The 19947-nt window shown below is 44.8% G+C and overlaps 1 long non-coding RNA gene across 14 annotated transcripts in view; it reads left to right on the top strand.

The window, feature by feature from the left end:
* Gm29154 (predicted gene 29154) overlaps positions 1–14447 on the top strand; it is a 40749-nt gene extending 26302 nt beyond the window's left edge. For 9 of the 14 annotated variants that reach the window (NR_168102.1, NR_168103.1, NR_168110.1 and 6 more), the window contains 2 exons: positions 1676–1767; positions 13963–14447. This is a non-coding gene — a long non-coding RNA (predicted gene 29154). The remainder of the gene's footprint in view (positions 1–1675; positions 1768–13962) is intronic. The other 5 variants (NR_168115.1, NR_168121.1, NR_168104.1 and 2 more) reach the window with 3 other exon arrangements.
* Positions 14448–19947: the final 5500 nt, after the last annotated feature.

Genomic DNA, 19947 nt, shown 5'->3' with positions numbered 1-19947 from the left:
TCGAACTCAGAAATCTGCCTGCCTCTGCCTCCCAAGTGCTGGGATTAAAGGCGTGCGCCACCACTGGGAAGAACTGTTTTGAGTTTTCAAAGCATCGTACAGGTGATATTGCGTTTTACCAACTGGCTTTATCTTAATAAGTCTTGAAATATTGAGACCTGGGCTGGAGAGATAGCTCAGCAGTTAAGAGCATTGATTGCTCTTCCAGAGGTCCTGAGTTCAAATCTCAGCAACCACATGGTGGCTCACAACCATCTGTAATGAGATCTGACTCCCTCTTCTGGAGTGTCTGAAGACAGCTACAGTGTACTTACATATAATAAATAAATAAATCCTTAAAAAAAGAGAAAGAAATATTGAGACCTTAGGACACTGAAGCAGCAAGTTCTACAAATTGAGATTTGGCTGTGGTAATGCAGGTATCCAAGGGATGGGAGGGTACTATGAGGAGCTTATGGGATGCAAGTTGACTTGGTAAAGAATGGAGAGTATTTTGTGGTCAAGGGAAAGTGAGTGTGTTAGTAGAGTTCTCTAAAGGAACAGAGACAAAGGGATAAAAACTACACACACACACACACACACACACACACACACACACACACACACACACACGAAATATGTGACCTTACAAATTTATACCCACCCCCCAACAACGTAGAGGAGTCTCCTTTCCTCTTGTATCCTTACCGACATTTGTCATGATTTTTTCCAACACTGCTATGTAGCCTCCTTGTTGCATGTCATTTTAAAGGGCACACTTCTCCTTGCCTGGTCTCCTTGCCTGGTGCTGTGGCCCCTAACAACTTAGTGCCAAGCTCACGCTACCCCTGGTTCTACTTCCATCTTGTCCGTTCCTCCCTGCCCAATGCCAGATACGTGGTTCCAGCATCTGGCTTGCTAAACCGCTCAAACCCGTCCTGTCCTTCCTGAGAATGCCTGGAGCTACTGCTGGAGTTCCACAGACACCCGCCCCAGCCACTGCCAACGACCTCTCCGTGGTTTCGCTCTCTCTTTTGCGATTAAAATCGCATATTTTAAATCCGGAGTGGAACCTCAGGCCATGATATCAGAGAAGCCCTCTGGCAGCACGCTTGGGGTGTGTGGCTTTGAATGAGCCCATAACAAGGCTCTTTCTGACTCAACTTGCTTGCGGCAGATTTAGGTCTATAGGAACTGGTAACCACAAAGGTGGCTTGAGTAAGAAGTGGCAAAGAACACACAACTCAGCTATAATATTTATAAGCTGCACTCCTCAGTTAGGCAGATTTGCCACTACACTACTCTATTCCCCAGCTATGAGCTCTCTTGCTACTTGCGGCTTCTCCAGGCCATGTGATGGTTCTGCTGCTTCCTCTTTCTGCTCTCTCCTTCTCTAAAACTTCCAGTCCCACCTTTCCCTCCCACTGCCCAATCACAGGCTCTAGCCTTTATTTGACAAATTAAAGTAGGGAGACGGCTCACATGAAATCAACTGAGTATCTGGTCCGCTCCTTGTCAGGGGTAGGGGGCAGCCCCTCTTCAGGAAGCAGAATTAGCATCAAATTTACAAACAGCACCAGGGCAATCCACAGTACTTCCTTTCAGATGAACAAATACTAAATATTTGCTTTAACAAAAAAAGATTTATTTTATTTTATTTTATTTTATTTTATATGTACGGGTGTTTTGTCTGCAGCATCTACATCTCCATTTATGCCGTGTGCACGCAGTACCAACAGAGGTCAGAGGAGGGTGTCGGATCCCCTGGAACTGGAGTCACAGATTCTTGTGAGTAACTGCTGGGTTCTGAGACCCAAGCGTGGGTCCTCTGGAAGAGCAGTCTGTGCTTTTAACCATTGAGCCAGCTCTCCAGGCAATCTGATGTCCACGGATCATTTAAAGCCAATCCTTTGGGTGTTTGGGCTTTTAAGTCTTGAATGCAGTTTGGCCTGGAGGCCCTTAGTTATCATTTATAAAAATAATCATTACTCAAGAGCTTCTTAATTCCTTTTTTTGGTTTGCTGTTGAGTATTTTTAGCCATTCGTGATCTCATATTTGTTGAACCCGAGGTATGCTGCCCTTGAACTCCCCAGCAAACAATCAAATCTAGTTTAGGAAATTGCCATCTGCCTCCCGTACTGTCAGAGGCTTGGAAGAGTGTGCTAGACGAGAGCTGCTGCAGAGACAGCCCCCAGGAAACACTGCACCCCTCTCCGGCTAACACATGGACCTTGGGAGCATGCTTGTGAGTAGATGTATGGCTTTGAACAAAAGCTGCATTCCCAGAGGCTGCACTGAAAGAAATCCGTTTATTCCTATTGGCTGCCTGTTGTGCATTCCTGCAAAGGTTATTCAGGGCTACCTCCTTTGTGGTCACCAGTTCCTAAAGACCGAAACCTGCTGCAAGCAGGGTGAGTCAGAAAGAGCCTCATCCAATAGCCACACACCCCAAGCCTTCTGCCATATGGCTTCTCTGATATCATGGCCTGGGGTTCAGCTCCGGATTTAAAATATGCAATTTCTAGACATTCCTTTCTGACACAAGCCACCCTTGGCCAATGAGAAGGGTGTGGATACATGCATCTTCTTTGGTTTTATCTCTAGGACAGACATTTGTAAAATGCAGTTCTCAAGGCTCCTAGGAGTATCCAGGTAGGTCAAGCAGAGGGTGTTGGCAGAAGTGACCAACTCAGTAACACACCTCTGTGTTGGCTTGGTCCCTTCCTTGTCCAGTGACCTTACTGCCTGGGAGCCATAGTCCCCAAAATGCAAAGAAACGCTTTTGCCTCACAGTCTTGGAACTCTTCACAAATATCATTATCTCTTGAGTCTTACTTTTATGTTAAACTGTAGCAACAGAATCAGAGGAAGAGGTAGCAAACACTCATGAGTTTGTAATAGGCACATGAATGGCTATGTCTGAGCATGTAACTACATGAGAAAAATGGCTACAGTCATTATTTGGCTGTCCACAGAAAGAGAAATGGACAGTCCAAGCGTCACTTATATTTGATGTTAACATGCATCCCCTCACAGTTACTGGAGGTTCAAACCCAACCTTCCCTTTCGATTCTTAGTTCCAGTTCTTTCTAACTTGGTACCTGTGGTAGAACATTTGGGAAAAAATATTGGGACACTTACAGAGCAGATAAACTGATTCAAGTGGAAAAGTTGGGATTGCCACTACTTGGAATAATTTACATTTGATTCCCATCAATACAGAGAATTAAGGATCAGTTAAACTGATAATGAAGTAATATGACTTTCTTCTATTTGAAACTAGAAACTTGTCCAAGTAGCACTTCCATATACTGCCAGCATAGCTACTGAAAGTGTATAATTTAAAGGACTTAAGAGAAGTTGGGGCCAGGAGATGGCTCACTGGTTAAGTATATGCTGTGCAGTGTGAGGACCAGAGTTCGGATCCCCAGAACCCAAGAAAATGTCATTTGAGTGTGGTTCCCCACCTCTAACCTACCCCACTTCCAGAGAGGTAGAGATAGGATATCCCAGAACATTCGGGGGAGCTCGACTAGCTGCTTTAATGAGCTCCTGGTTCCAATGAGGGACCCTGTCCCAATATATATGATAGTAACTGATCAAGGAAAACACCCAACACCAGCCTCTGGCCTCTGCACACGCACACATGTGCACCAACATACATGTGAAAAGGGGGAAGAGGGCTAGAAGATCTTCACAGGTAAAGCTTGGCCCTTACCAAACTCTGGAGACTCCCAATCGGGCAGGAGGAGTCCTGGTGACCGTTATCATGATCAGTTCTTGAGAAGGATCTTGAGAAGACGAAATCTCATCGTAATCTCAGTGGTATGGACAGGATACCAAAAGCATCAGAGGAGAGGGTTCCTTAAACATTTTTCATTCACCAGGGATGTTCCAATTGTGTTTTACTCACTTGAGAATTTGCTCCAAATGGTTGCTAGCCTTGTAATGCTAATAGTAGTATAACTTGAGTAAGAACTTGATAGCACATGGGTCTCTTCCCATCCCACCTTCCTCTCTCTCTCCTCTCTTCTTCTCTTTCCCTGTCCTACCCTCTTTCTCTGAGTCTTGCTGTCATGTATACATGGCATATGTTCATGTGTGTACAGGTATGCATGCCTATATACGCACAGAGAAGCCAGAGAAGGAGAGCAGGTGTCTTGCCCTGTTATTCTCCACCTATTTCTGGGAGACAGAGTCTCTCACTGACCCTTTTGTTTCTGCTTGCACAATACTGGGTTTCTAGGCATGCATTTAGCTTCTTCCCTGCGGGACCCAAGCTCCAGCTACATGCTTGCAAAGCAAGGGCTCCTACCCACTGAGCCATCCCTCTCTTTAGCCTGCTTCTTGTTTCTTTATACTTTTTTGGGGTCTTTTTTAAAAAAAATATTTATTTAAAATAGAAAAGCTAGAGAAATCTGGAATCTCTTTTCCTTGAGGTTGTACTGTGTGGGAGATTATCCATCATGAAGTCCCTTTTGCCTTCTGCTCAAACTTATATCACTTCCCTTTCTTTGATGAGTCACAAGGACCACGACTGCGCATATGTTCCCTTTTAAAATCTTTTAGTAGCGTAGCAGTGCTTAGAGAATCTTAGACATCAGTTGTAGTAATTTCAATGACTTTTGTCACAGCTATAGAAAGTCAAGTAGTGAATGAAACAGAGATGCTAAAGTCTCCCGCAGATTCAAGGGCAGAAGTGGAGATATTGGACCAACGTCTGGGGAGGGGGTTGACCTTTGACCTTTTGCTTCTGTCCTGATTAAGTTTGCTTGGTCAGCTTGACTTAAGCCAGAATCATTTGGGAAAATGGAACTCAATTGAGAAATTGTCCCCACCAGATGGCCCAGTGGGCAAGCCCGTGGGAGTATTTTAGAGATTAACAACAGATGTGTGAGGCCCACCCCATTATGGGCATTGCCATCCCTGAGAAGGTTGGCTTAAGCTGTATAAAAAAGGAACTGAGAAAACTAGTAAGCAGGGTCCTTCATGACTTCTGCTTCAGTTCCTGCTGCCGAATTCTTGACATGTCCTCCCATAGCGATGAGAATGTTGTTACCTGGAAGTTTTAGATGAAATACAACCTTTTCTCTCCACTTGCTTTTGGTCATAGTGTTTTATCACAGCAATAGTAACACAACTGAGACAACCTTTAATTTTCTACTTCGTTTCTAGCTTATTATTTCACCCGGATTGCTCTTCTCTCGTGACTGTTCACAGGACCTACCCAGATATTTTATTTATAATTTTAGTCACATGGAGAGTCTGTTTTAGTCTGTTTTCAGATACCCAATTTCTGACGAGGGCACTCCCAAGAGGACAGTGAGGATTGGACACTCACTCCGGAATTAACCCGACAGCCTGGATAGTTTGTAAAAGTCATTGGCTCCCTTAATTGAAGCCAGATTTTGTGCAAGATAGTTGTCTTAGTCAGGGTTTGTATTCCTGCACAAAACATCCTGACCAAGAGGCAAGTTGGGGAGGAAAGGGTTTATTCAGTTTATACTTCCACATTGCTGTTCATCACCAAAGGAAGTCAGGACAGGAACTCACACAGGGCAGGAACTTGGAGGCAGGAGCTGATGCAGAAGCCATGAAGGGATGTTACTTATTGGCTTGCTTCTCCTGGCTTTGCTCAGTTTGCTTTTTATAGAACCTGGGACTACCAGCCCAGGGGTGGCACCACACACAATGGACTGGGCCCTCCCCCCTTGATCAGTAATTGAGAAAATGCCTTACAGCTGGATCTCATGGAGGCATTTCCTCAAGGGAGGCTCCTTTCTCTGTGATAGCTCCAGCTTGTGTCAAGTTGACACACAAAACCAGCCAGGACAGTAGTCTAGGGGTTGCCATGCTGGGAGTGAGACAGAGGATAGGAGGGGCGGCTTTGAGAAGTGGAGGTGTTACTGCGTGGTTACCGCAGTAACCGGTTTTCACTTTGATTTAAGAGAATCAGAACCTTAGAATCAATAAGGCAAATCACACATAGGTTACCAAATGTGTTGGTGCTTGGAATAGTAATAGTTCATTAGGGAAATGGAATAGTTAAAAAAAAGAACCAACAACTTGTTCCTGACTATCTCATGGATGAAGACGATGTAACAGTTCAGGGAAACTGTGCACACTTTCTGAAAATGTGTGAGTGTTGAATTGTTGTTGGCAATGGAAAGGAAATATCATACCATTATAATTTCCCCCGTTTTGCCCTACCACCGAAATAGTCCAATGCACACTCCCCTTTGCAATCTGTTATATCAAGTGATTGTTATGTTAAATGGACATTTTTTCTTCTAGCGTGCCGTGTTAGGGTTCTCTAGAGGCACAGATCCACAGAACACATACTGGATGTTATTATGCTAAAAGGGCATTTGTTTATTCCTCTGCTCCACGTTCCCACTGTAGCTGGTGTTGTCTCACCCAAGGACATTTTTGTGTGATTATATAACAGGCTTTGATCATGCTCTCTGTCACCCCGATCCCCTCCTCTATTCACCCTCCCTTCTCTCATTGGTTCTCTTTGTTCCTCTAAGCCAGTGATTCTCACCCTGTGGGTTGTGACCCCTTTACGGGTCGAATGACCCTTTCACAGAGGTCACATATCAGATATTCTGAGTATCATATATTTACATTACGACTCATAACAGTAGTAAGATTGCAGTTATGAAGTAGCAATAAATAAAATAATTTTATGATTTGGGGTCACCACAACATGAAGAACTGTCCTAAAAAGGGTCACAGTGTTATGAAGGCTGAGAACCACTGCTCTAGGCAATTTCACGCCCATTTTGTACCATATGTAAGGGTATGATTTTTTTTAAAAATTAAATTTATTAATTTTATTTATATATGTGAATGCTTTGCCTGTATGTACATAATGCACCATATACGTACCGGGTGCCCGTGGAGGTGAGAAGAGGCCATCAGACCACCTAGAGCTGATGCAGTTGGTATTCAACTCAAGGTATTCAGGCTAGAGAAGAAAAGAATATGGAGCTGCTCAATCCGACATGGTAGAAGTCTCAGCATGAGAGAGACCAGTGACATAGATAGCCTCAGTGCAAGACTGCTGGGTGCTCTCTGGAGAGCCAATGGTGTCATGGTATTGAAGGGCTAAAGAAACTGGAGTCTGATGTTAGAGGACAATAGTGACATCAAGTGCCCTTGTTCATGTGGATCTTGCACAAGCCGCCTGGATCCCTCCTTTGCTTCATTTTTATGACATGTGGGTCACTGGCCTGCTTGCGCGTGCCTCTCACTTTCAGGACAGGACTCTGTTCCTCATTGTTGTCTCTTGGACCTGTCTTCTAGGGGAGCATATCCAATACTCTGTGACTGCCTAGGCGTCTCTCTCAGTCTAGTCTACAGCTGACAAGATTAATCATGGCAGGTGCCAACATCTAACTAATGATGGTAATCCACATTCATACTTATAGATCTAGTTTATTCCTTTAAGTCACTATATAACCCCACATCACCAACTGTGGTGTTCCTTATCATTAACTGTGCAAACACAATGATCAAGCAGCTGGGTCCTGGAGGAATTTTGCTTGGTTTTGAATGTTTAACTTTGCCATTTACATGGTATATAATCTTCATCAAATCCTTAATTACCAAGTGCTTCTGATTATTTCCCTATAAAGTGGTGATAACACTGTAGAATGTAGTGATGAGTTTAGCTGGGACAGGCGAAATGCTTAGGATAGTGCCTGGTGTGCATGCAGTTGGTACTCAATAAATGTTAGCAACTATAATTTTTATTCTTTTGGCTATTACTTCCTTTGAGATTATAAATGAATGGTTTGTTCATTTTATAATGAATACACTATATTATATATTATATATGTTTTATATAATTGATAAATATATTTTACAGTATAAAAAACATTGTTTCATGCCTTCTCTCTACATTTTATTAAAATGATCCCTCAAGATAGTCTCTTCTCCCTCTCCCTCTCCCTCTCCCTCTCCCTCTCTCTCTCTCTCTCTCTCTCATACATACACACGCACACACACACACACACACACACACACACACACACACACACACACAAAATAAAAGCTCTGAAGACCTTGGGGCTATTATGCCAGGAAGCATTTGTGAACCCCCAAAGACCACCAAGGAGCTGACTCCAATGCAATTGCATTAGGTTCTCTTTATTGCAAGCTGGAGCTTGGGCTCCTGGCCAACCCTGACACAGCAGGAAGGTGGAGCCCTGAGCCTAGTTTTAGCCAAGCATTTATAGAGGCAAGAAGGAGGTATCTAACCTGGTACACATCTGATTGGGGGCCATTATGGCCTTTAACATAGTTGGCTGGTGCTGGGAGCCAAACTTCTGCTTTCCTCCTGATTGGTGGTTGTTAGGAAGTGAAGCGTCAGGGGCGGGCTTGTAACCTGGAGGTGTAGTTTTGTTGGGGAAAAACCTGGAAACTGGTGCTAAATGCAGGTCTTGTTGCAGGGTAGCCTGGAAACTGGTGCTAGGTGCCAGTTTGTTAGTTAACTTGAGTTCAACCTTAGGACAGGTTCTCTAAGATGGAATCTGAACCCAAAAGATTTGGACAATGATTTCCACGCTTCCTGGTGAAAGCATTAAGAGTCAGGATGTATTTCTCTGTTACCTTTCCTCTCATCATGCCAACTGGAGCCTGGAGAGCCTCTCCTCTAACCTGCATCCCTGATGACGACTTACAAGGCATTTGCAGCGTGAACAACAAACAAGTGTGCTGCTTGAGGGCCATGGGAGCCTTTGGGTGAGGCTGCTGCAGGCGACGGCGGCATCCTCAGGCCGATTTTTCTCTTGGCTCCATTTCACCTAGAAATGAGATTTGCATATTTAAGTCTGTCAGTTTCCAAGACTGTCACCTTACCGGGAACAAACATTTTCATGTAGGATTAGATACTCCTGTTTTGTGCGGTAATGATGTTACTATTTAAAACTCTGGCATCTGTTGAAGACAGATTATATTAGAGTAATAAATTCCTAAGCCAGTTTTATGAAAGCCAAGCTCGTTTGTAATGCTGCCACCCAACTCTGTTTTCCTGGTAACCCATTAACCCATCTGTCTTAGTCAAGGTTTCTATTCCTGCACAGACATTATGACCAAGAAGCAAGTTGGGGAGGAAAGGGGAGGAACATTGCTGTTCACCACCAAAGAAAGTCAGGACTGGGACTCAAGCAGGGTAGGGAAGCAGGAGCTGATGCAGAGGCCATGGAGGGATGCTTCTTATTGGCTTGCTTCCCCCTGGCTTGCTCAGATTGCTTTCTTACAGAACCCAAGACTACCAGCCCAAAGATGGTACCACCCACAAGGGGCCCTCCCACCCTTGATCACTAATTGAGAGAATGCCCCACAGCTGGGTCTCATGGAGGCACCTTTCTCTGTGGTAACTCCAGCCTGTGTCAAGTTGACACACAAAACCAGCCAGTACACTCTCATTTCAATACTTCCAAATACTTGTATTGATGGACTATCTTTTGTTGTTGTAACTAGTTTTAAGTATCTGCTTCATTCTCTTTCTCTCTTTCTCTCATTGACAAAGCATCTGATTTTCCTCCTCGATTCAGAAGTTCTTTCCAGGCATGCCATTTAGTATTTTAATCCACATTAAAACGGCAGAGTAGGTGTTTGGCCTTTTATGTCATTATCGATAATTTGGGGTCAAGGAATGGCTGTGCAGACAACAGTCAAGCCTCTGGCCACAGGGTTCTGTTACAGATGGGGCTCTGCCGTGCCCGTTTCTCCATCTCCAACAAATAATGCTCTCAGCCAACGAAATCCTTTCAATCTTTTGTCTCCAAGTGCTTGCTTTGGGAAATGCCAAATGTTCAAGTTGTCGTTTCTTGGTCAAAATTTTTTAAGCTTTCCTGCCCTGCTGATCTTCCAGCTCTCCTCTCTCATCGGCCACTAGACTTGCCAGTCTAGAAGCCAAAATCCCAGCTCAGGGGATACGACGATTCCTGTAACATTTGGGGCCCCCGCCATTTGACACAAGTGCCTTAACTCTTCATGTGCGTGAGGCTCTGTCCATGCTCAATCTCTCTGAGTCAAAAAGTCTTTTTAACCCCTTGTGACGTTTTCAGAATGGCCATAACAAATCCTGTGTGTGTGTGTGTGTGTGTGTGTGTGTGTGTTAACACGTATGCATGTACTCCGAGAGGCTAAAGCAAGAGGCAGTAGATCCCATGGAGCTGAAGATGCAGAGGTCATGAGCCACCTGGCATGGGTGCTAGGAATAGAACTCTGGTGCTCTGTAAGAAAGGCAAGCACTCTTAACCGCGGAGCCATCTCTCCAGACTCTAGACCATGCCTCTTAACTAACAAAATTGTACTTCCTGCTGGGAATCTAAGGCCAAGGTGTCAGCAGTGTTGCTTTCATCTGATATCTGACCGTGGCCTACAGATGACCACTTTCTGCTGCGACCTCACATGGCTGTCTCTGTGTGCACGGCACCTCTGCTGTCTCTGGGTGTGGCCCCATCTCTTCTTAAGAGGAAACCAGTCTAAGTAGATTAAGATGCATGTAAACAATCTCATTTTTTAATTCTCTCACATTCTTCTCTCTGTCTTTGAGGACCAAACCCATGGCCTTGCACACACTAGGCAAGCACTCTACCACTGAGTTTATACATCCTCAGCCCAAACAACCTAATTTTAACTCAGTCGTCTCTTTATTGGTTTTACTGGGGTATGGGGATTAGGGCCTTCAATCTTTCAAGGAGGCAATTTAATCTGCTACATATTCCATTGCCCAAATACTTATCCGGTTATCTTCTTCCCTGGGCTCCTTAGCTCCTCTCCTACTAGCGCTGCAACACTCCTGTACTGTGTTCTTATATCAGTGGCTTGAAAGTTGTACAGTGTGATCATGAATATCACAGTTTGTAAACTCTGTGTATGTGTGTGGGTTTGGGGATTTCACCCATGGCCTGACACACACTGGGCAATAGTTCTACCGCTGAGCTATGTGTCAGTGTAAGCCCTTGGTGTTTTGGGACAGAACATGTAGCTCAGGCTGGTCTTGAACTTGAGATCCCTCTGCCTTGGCTTCCTGAGTGCTAAGATTATAGGAATAATTTTTTTTCTGAAAGGATCAAGTAGTACATATTGGAGACTCTTCAAGTCAAAGAATCACTGTTACAACAGTCAACTCTTTCAGTAAGGACGAGAGAGTAGAGAACCTAGGCGCCAATGTTCCAGGCTATGGGACATCATAAACTTCCAGAAGGCTGCCTTTTTCTTTGAGTCTTACTCAGAGTGTAAATAGCATGCGATGTGTAGAAACATCATTGATTTCTCAGAAGAATCCAATGCACTTTGCCCCAGCCATGTCTGGCTTTCCCTGCTATGACCTAGAAAACTGGGTTTTTACCAGCAACTGGATCTATTAATCTTCTGGGGAAAATTCCCAGTTTTTAGAAGGAAATGTCGAACAGAAAGTATCAACAGTGGAGGGGTTGAATACTACCTGAAGGAGCCTGCCCTGCGCAGAGCTGGACATTGAACACGCCTGGCCCCTCTCCATTGCCATCCCCTGGGCCTTGTAATAGCCCTGGACATCTCCCAGTCCATCCCAAGGACTGAATTGTGTACATAAGGCATAACCTTTCAAGCTTCCCCCAGTCTGAGAGTTCTCTGTCATGTGTGATTCCCTTGTGATAGTTATATAAGCATCAAGTCCTCCTTGTAGCTGAAATCCAGGCCTATCAAAAAGTTCAGGCGACTGATGGCGATCAGATGCGTAGATGTCGGGTTGAGATTTCTCGGTGTGTTGAGAAGATTAAAGGATCAGTAAATTCCTTGCATTAAATGTTGACTCTGAAATGTCCCAAAGCCCCCCATTGGGTGGCTTTAACCCATTCTTCAATAATTTGACACTTTACAAAGATGGCAGCTGTCTGTATCTATTTAAATTCAAAGGCAAATTAACTAAAATTCAGTAAAATGTAAAAAAAGCAATACCTCAATCTTATTAATCCTATTTGCTACCACGTTGAATCAGACAGACATGGTACATCTTATTACAGAATGTTCTTCCAGTGTGGCCTCTCCCATCCCTGTGTAGCCTTTCATCACGGATCCAAACTCAACTCATTTTTAATACTGAAAATGTCACTGCATTCTAATTACTTCGCAGCCCAAACATAAACACCTTTTACCTTCTTTTTCAGGAAGCCTGAATTCTAAAGTGATGAGTCCTGTGTACATTTGACAACTCATTTTTATTTTTGTCTACGAGTGGCTGCCTGTAAGTGGTATGCCTCGTGGGATCGGACTCACAGATGGTTGTGAGTAACCATGTAGGTGCCGGGAACCAGATCCTGGCCCTCTGGAAGAGCAGTCAGTGCTTTTAACTACTACCGAGTCATCTTCCAGTCCCATTGTGCATCTTGCAATTTCATTTGGAGCTTTTATGTGGATGATCATGTTCCTATGAGGAGATGCCTCCTCCCTCCTTCCTTCTGATCCCAATGGGCAGGGGGTAGTGTGTGTGTGTGTGTGTGTGTGTGTGTGTGTGTGTGTGTGAGGCAGGGGTCAGTCTTAGCTCCTGAAGGAGAAGAATTCACACCAGAGGGCAGATAGACTTAGAGAGAAGTCGAGGTTTATTTTTAGCGGGCGAGAAAGCAAAAGTCAGGCACATCTTCTTGGGTGGGCAGACCGAGAGGAACCGCAGTTGCGCAGTACCGCCTTGAGCCACAGCTGCGCAGTGCGGCCCCTGGTATCCGTACTTTCAAATCTTGAGCTATCATTTCTCCATCTTTGGGGTGGTTTCCTTCTTGGATTATCAGAAGACTTCCTAGAAACTTACCCTTAATTCACTCAATTGAGTAACATACAATTAGATGCATCAGAGACAGGGATCTGTAGAAAGCTGTGACTACTCATAAATTTGAGAAGTTTGCTAGGGTAAAGGGAAGCGATGCGTTGATTGTGCTGGGGTTGGGGGAGGAGATTTCACAGGGGCTGGCTAGAGCCTGCTGAGAATAACTTTATTTCCCCCAGAATTCCATCTTTTCTTTGATGTGGTCAGCTGGGCCCCATCACTCCCCTTCCCTCACGTTTCCGACTCACTCTCTCACACTTAACAACTAGAATCCAGAAGAGCAGTTTTTAACGTGTGACGACCCAGCAAAGCCCTACTTTTCTGTTTCCCATAGCTTTGACACCGCCTTTTCACAGCCAGCCTTTCTATACAAGGAGCTGTTGGGGACTGTCACTTCTGATGGTGTGAGCTCCTTTGGTGAAGAAGGCTGGCATTGGAATGCGAGTGTCTAAGCCTGGCTGGCTTCTTGCTTGTTTTTTTTTTTCCCCCCTTCTGGAACCTCAGGAATCAGGTCCCAGGAGGCAGCACCAGGAGCATCGAACCTCAGAAAGGATGAGGCAAGTGTAAGATCACAGGTGTGCTGCTCAGCCGCTCATGACCACAGTCCCTCCGTGTTAATTAGTGGGCTTTTCTTATCTCCACAACTGTATTTTAATTGCCTGTGAGGCAGGCTTGCCTCCTAGATGGAGGGTTCACACATCCCTGCAGAGGCCCAACCAGGATTTATTGTTGCTGCTTATGCCGAACTTGGTTCCTGTGGCTGCCATTTTAACTCAGCAGGGAAGAGCCCTGTAGGTAAGAACAATGCAGTAGTCAGGCGTTGGATCAGCTGCAGATACATTTTTCTGCAGAGAACCTTTTAAAATGTGTCAATACTCTCCTGGAATTGAACAGTCCTAATGGCTAACTGTGATGATATTCTTACATTGTACCAGGCACTAAGCTAAGATTTTTACATAGCTCTTTACTTTCCTCCCTTGATGAGAATGTTCTAGTTATTGGCTTTGGACTCAGAGAAATTAAGTAACCTAATACAAGCCACACAGCAAGTAAGACACTGGTCTGAGTTTTGAACTTGGGTGGACTGGTTCCAGAGTGTCTTCTGTGTGTCAAACAGTTCTTTTAAACGAACATCATGATGTTCTATTTCTCTTTTTCACAGCCTTGCGTGGATGAAACAGTCCCAACGAACACTTTAAAAAGACAAATGTTCCCGACAGCACTGGTTGAATTCAAAACTCGGCAGATCCATGTTCTTATCCTTAGACAAGAGAGGGGCCATAACAAGATGGAATGACGGAACAGACGTGAGAGATGATGGTACAGTGACTCGGGTAACCCCAGAAAAGGGACAGCTCTTCTACAGCTCAGTGGGGACAGGGACAAAAAGAAACAATTTCATTTCAGTCCACCCAGAGGGTCTGCACTTCTCGGAGCCAGAAGGTGGAGAAGAGTAGGGATGGAGGAAGTTCGAAGTTTTAGGAGTCTGCTCTTGGGTCCCTAGGCATGAGGACAAGCTTTTCCTGTACTCAATGCTCATCTCTCAGTTGTGCCCACATTGGTACACATTACTTGCTTTCAACTGCTGCTGCTGCTGTTTCCTAATTCAATAAAGATATGGCTGGCTCAGCAGAGAGCTGTCATCCATCCCTGTGTGTGTTGAACCTTCAAGGCAGAACCCAGTTTCTGTGTCACATCTTCATCTCAGGCTCAACCATTTGGGCTGGAGGTGCAGGGCAGACCAAAGATGAGCAGTTTGGGCCTGATAGACCAATCCTTCTGTAGCACTGCTTCTCAGCAGTGTGGGCTGAGAGTGACAGGCACTACTGTTACTGTGAGGGTTACGAGCAGAAACCACAAGTTCACACACTCACGGTTACAAGTCCCTTCTGTCTAGTGGCTGTTTATATTTGGGAAGGTAATTTCTCAGTTTTTTTTCTTTCCAGGTTGCATAATTCTTTCGGCGGTGAACCAACCCAAATATGTGTGCTACCTAGTTTTTGTCAGTTTGACACAAACCAGAGTCATTTTGGAAGAAGGAATGTCAATTGGGAAAATGCCCCCCACCAGACTGGCCAGTGGGCAAGCCTATGGTGACTTTTCTTGATTGAGGGTTGATGGGGGAGGGCCCAGAGCGCTGTGGGTAGTGTCACCCCTGGGCTGGTGGTCCCGGGTGCTATAAGAAGGCAGACTGAGCAAATCACTATGAACAAACCAGTAAGCAGTGTTTCTCTACGGCCTCTGCTTCAGTTCCTGCCCCGACTTCCTTCTATGATGAACTGTGATGTGGAACTAGAAGCAGAAACAAACTCTTTCCCCCACAAGTTGCTTTTGGTCATGGTGTTTTATAGCTGCAATAGAAAACCCAACTGAGACAGTAGTGTTAGCTACTATTTGATGGAAGGAAAGCTCTGCACTTGGACTTGGAACATGCCCTAGACCCCACAGACTGAACCAACAGAGAGTTCAGTCCTAGGAACTGAACTTTGTTGGTCTTCAGGAGGCAGTATAACTAGCTAATTATGCGGTGAACAACTAGTTAAGCAATTGACTAGTTGGCTAGACTTTAGCCAGTTAAGTTGTCTTCTACCGTTTGCCTCCGTCTTTCTACAAATGCTGCCAGACCCCTTGTGAGTTGGAGCTGGCAGAACCTGCCTTTGGCAACTGCCAATTCTCGTAATTTTTGTTTTCGGTTGTACTTTATACCTCATTTGATTGGCCAAAGGGATTTTCCTTTTAGTGGCACCCCACCTCCCACCCCAACCCAGTTGTTCTTTGTCCGCTTGATACAAACCCAGACGTGTCTGGGAGGGGTCATTGTTTTAAACATGGTTTTAATCAAGTAATGTAGCTGTTTGAAGACAATTCAATAAAGACATGAAGGATTATTGTTATACAGTTAGCTTCCCTGAATAAAGTCCAGATTTTGTGAATTTGAATTCCATTCTTTTGGCACCAGATTGAATAGCGGTTGGAGCCTGAGCCCTCTCCTTGGTGTTGGGAAGCCTGGCAGTTTGATTGACAGCAATGGTGCCAAGACAAAATCTTGCCAGCCTGACCGTGGAAGGGCTTATTTATTAGAGAATCTCAGAGAATGATGCTAATGGGATGGCCACACTCAACAGAGAATCAAGAACCTAGGCAACGCGTGCGTTTGCAAATAACTGTCCTCTTTGACAAGACTCACCACATCCCTTTGCTACCAATCCGGGTGTGTGGCTCCTGCACCACACCCACCAGACTCTTATAGAAGTCTTAATTTTAGCAAATGTTTCTATAATTTTGATGTGAAAATGTTTTTATGTATATTTGTTATTTAGTTCTTGCAATCTGTGAGATGGATGACACATGATGTATGAGCTAGCCCAACACATGCATTAACAGCAAGGGCTCAAAATTCCCAGAATGCACTTGGTAGAAATGAAATCTATGCTAAGATTTTAATGTTGAAGACAAGTATTCAAATATAGTCAGGGACCCAGATGGAGTTTAGACCAACTAGGGGTGGGTCTGAAGTCTAGGACTCTGAATGGGCTTGTTAAATGATTGATGTGGGAAGGCCCAGCCTACTGTGGTAGCTCCACCCCTGGGCAGGTGGTCCTGGGGTATATAAAGAACGCAAGCTAGGTGTAGCTGAGCAAGCGCTAGTAAGTAAGCCAGTAAGCAGTGGTTTCCCACGGCTTCTACTTCAGTTCTTCCACGTTCCTGTCCTGACTTCCTTCAGTGATGGCGTGTGATCTGAGAGCTGTAAACTAGAACAAACCCTTTCATCCCCAAGTTGCTCTTGGTCATAGGATTTATCACACCCATAGAAACCTCAAGGCACCCTTGCACTGCAAGCCTGTTCTCACGATAAAAATGCTTTTGTCTGGAACTTTCTGAGAGTCAGAATTACCCTAAAATGATGTTCAACTTCCCAAAGCCCCAGGTTTAGTTGAGTCCTTTCCAGAACAACTCTTTGTGTGAGTGGACAGAAGGAATGTGGGACCGAAGGAAAACAAGCAATCACATCTAGGCTTCCAGAGATCTCTAAGTACTCAGTGGAGATGCTTACAGAAGCTTTAAGTACACCTAGAGGGCTGTGAGACCAGTTGGATCCTGCATCTGGGGAGAAAGAGGTACCTGCCTATGGCTTATGACAAAGCTACTTGATCCTGACCGAAATAAGCCTGGTTATCTTAAACCCTGTCTTGAAAACCAAAACAAAATCAATCTATCTATCCATCTGTCCATCCGTCCGTCCATCCATCCATTCATCCATCCATCCATTCATCCATCCATCCATCCATCCATCCATCCATCCATCCATCCATCCGTTTCTTGCTATTTAATTCTTTTACTCTGGCTTGTAATACACTTAATAACCTTACTCATCCAAGACAGCAAGCATGGATATCATCGGTCACCCTCGACCGTTCAGAAACATCCCATGAGCCGGTGAATTTGTTATAGGCTTTCACAGAACCTTAGCTCAAACCCCGAAGAGCATCTGTGGCGGTGGCCCCTCGAGTTACATTTGTCACAGCTCCGCTGACTTCCGAGCAGAGTTGGGATGCTTACCATTCGGTACCTGAGTTATTTTGATAATTTTGGCAATCTTCAGCTCATTTGTTTATGATTATTATTTTCTCAAATAAAACTGCTACTCTGGTCCCCCTCGTGGCTTCTCTTTATTGTTTCTTTTCTTTTCCTTTTTTTGTTTATTTTTTGAAAAGATGATGGTTTCACTAATTGCTTCAGACAAGCACGGCTCTCTCCACACCTGTTCTGTGACATGATAAATTGTCCAGGTGTTAAGTGGCTGGTGGTTCTAGCTTCAGCTGCCACACCAGTTTCAAGGTTTGTTTGTTTTCACCGAAAATACCCCGCAGTTTTTATTTTTTTTTAAATCAAGATCTCTGATAATAAATAGTTTTACTAACATCTCAGTAAAATACAGCATGCTTGCCAGAAAATCAAATTCCTACTGCAATCTACCTCAATAGAGGCTTGCTACAAAGTATCAGAACAAACTCCAGGGGGTAACACTGACATTGTCACTGTGTTCTACTAATCTGTTTAGGAGTCTGTTCCCATCCAGTGCCAAGCAGCTGGGCAGGCAGGGAGGGAGTGCAAGTCTTATTCTTTCCTGACTGGCAGAGTGGATGGTGGGTGGTAAACACGACATGTGTGATCAGTGAATACATGAATGAATGAAGGATGGCTTCCTATGCAACATATGAAGCCACACTTTTAATCCCACAGTAAGAATCAGATTGGAACATTAGAATCCTTGAGACAATTAGGATGAGGGAGGGCCAATATCACATGGGTCTGTGGGGATGGAGGCATGCTCCCCATCTCCTGTGGAAGATGGAGAAGGCTCAGGCTGCAGGAAGTGGGATGAGGGCAGAGCTCAGGGCATCAGAGCAACTACAATCTCTATAGCAACTGAGAAGGAACTGTCTGTAGTCTTTCTGTCCCTGAGGGGTTGAGGTACCCATACTGGGCGAAGAGGGGAAGGTAGCAGCCTGCCATCACCCATTTAAAACACACCTCCCCAAGAGGCACCTCCACAGTAGTTCATTTAACGTTGTATGTTTGAGAGTACGATGGGAATATCTGGCTTAGGTGAACAGTAAGTTCTCCAAAGGTGGCCCTGTGTTAGCACGTCAGGGAAATGCTTGGCTTCAATGTGCTGAATGAGCCAGGCAGGATCAGGCTGTCTTCCAGGTCAGCTGAAGCAGGCCTGACTGCCTCCCAGGGAACAGAGGAGTCATCTGGCTGTGGAGTGTGCCAGAGAGACTATTAGACTTTTGCTAAGCTCTGGGGCACAACTTCCTTCCTCTGTGATTTGGCGAGGTGGGTGTGGAAGGTGAAAGGCCCTGAGCTGAGGGACTCACACAGTGGACATGTCTAGATGCTTTTAGGAGAGTAACAGCCTGCTAATCTGATGAGTGGGCCACTTACTTTTCTCATGGCTGAGACGAGATACTTGACTAAAGCAGTTTAAGGAAGGGGTGATGTATCTTGGCTCATGATTTATGAAGGGATACAGCCCATCATTGTGGGGAAGGTATATTTTTGTGGTGATTCTCAATCCAGTCAAGTTGACAGTGAAAAATGTCACAGTGAGTGATTCATGCTTAGGATTTTCTTATCACAACAGTCAATATTCCATCGTCGTCTCCTTTCATCCTTCTCTTGGCCTCTATCAGCCCTATAGCATCTGCTCCTGCTCTGTGTCCCTCACTGTACAAATTCTACACCATTGATGGACATCTGCCATTCGGTCTGGTCTATGGAAAAAAATCGCTATTTACAATCTATCAATACATGAAAATGTAATTGTCTTAATTAAGGCAATTAGTTAGTTGCTATGATGAAACAGCATGACCAAGAGGAAGATGGGGAGGAAGGGTTTGTTTGGCTTCCACTTCCACATCATAGTCCATCTTCAAAGGAAGTCAGGACAGGAACTCAAGCAAGGAAGGAACCTGGAGGTAGGAGCTGGTGCAGAGACCAAGGAGAGGTGCTGACTAGTGGCTTGCTTCCTGTGGCTTGCTCAACCTTCTTTCTTATAGAACTCAGAGCCAACCAGCCCAAGGGTGGCCACACCCATACTGGGTTGGGCCTTCTCCCATCAATCACTAAGTAGGAAAATACTCTGCAAGCTGGATCTTATGGAGGCATTTTCTCAATTGAGGTTCCATCTTCCCCAATGACTCTAGCTGCGTCAAGTTGACTTAAACTAGACAGCTGTATTTCTTTACCCACACTAAATCTCTTTCTGTACAGCAAAGTTCTATTAACAGCCCGGATGAAGGCTGTCTTGTTATTATGGATGAATACAGATGGTCACTGTCTTAGTCAGGGCTTTATTGCTGTGAGAAGACACCATGACCAAGGCAACTCTTATAAAGACAACACTTAATTGGGGCTGGCTTACAGGTTCAGAGGTCCAGTCCATTAGCATCAAGGTGGGAACATGGCAGCATCTAGGCAGGCATGGTACACCTGGAGCTGAGAGTTCTACATCTTCATCTGAAGGCTGCTAGCAGAATACTCACTTCCAGGCAGCTAGGATGAGAGATTTATAATCCATACCCACAGTGACACACCTAGTCCAAGAAGGCCACACCTCCTAATGGTGCCACTCCCTGACCTA

The sequence above is a fragment of the Mus musculus genome, chromosome 9 (genome assembly GCF_000001635.26).
Source record: "Mus musculus strain C57BL/6J chromosome 9, GRCm38.p6 C57BL/6J".
Taxonomy (NCBI): Eukaryota; Metazoa; Chordata; class Mammalia; order Rodentia; family Muridae; genus Mus; species Mus musculus.
This window is presented reverse-complemented; position numbering and strand designations above follow the sequence as displayed.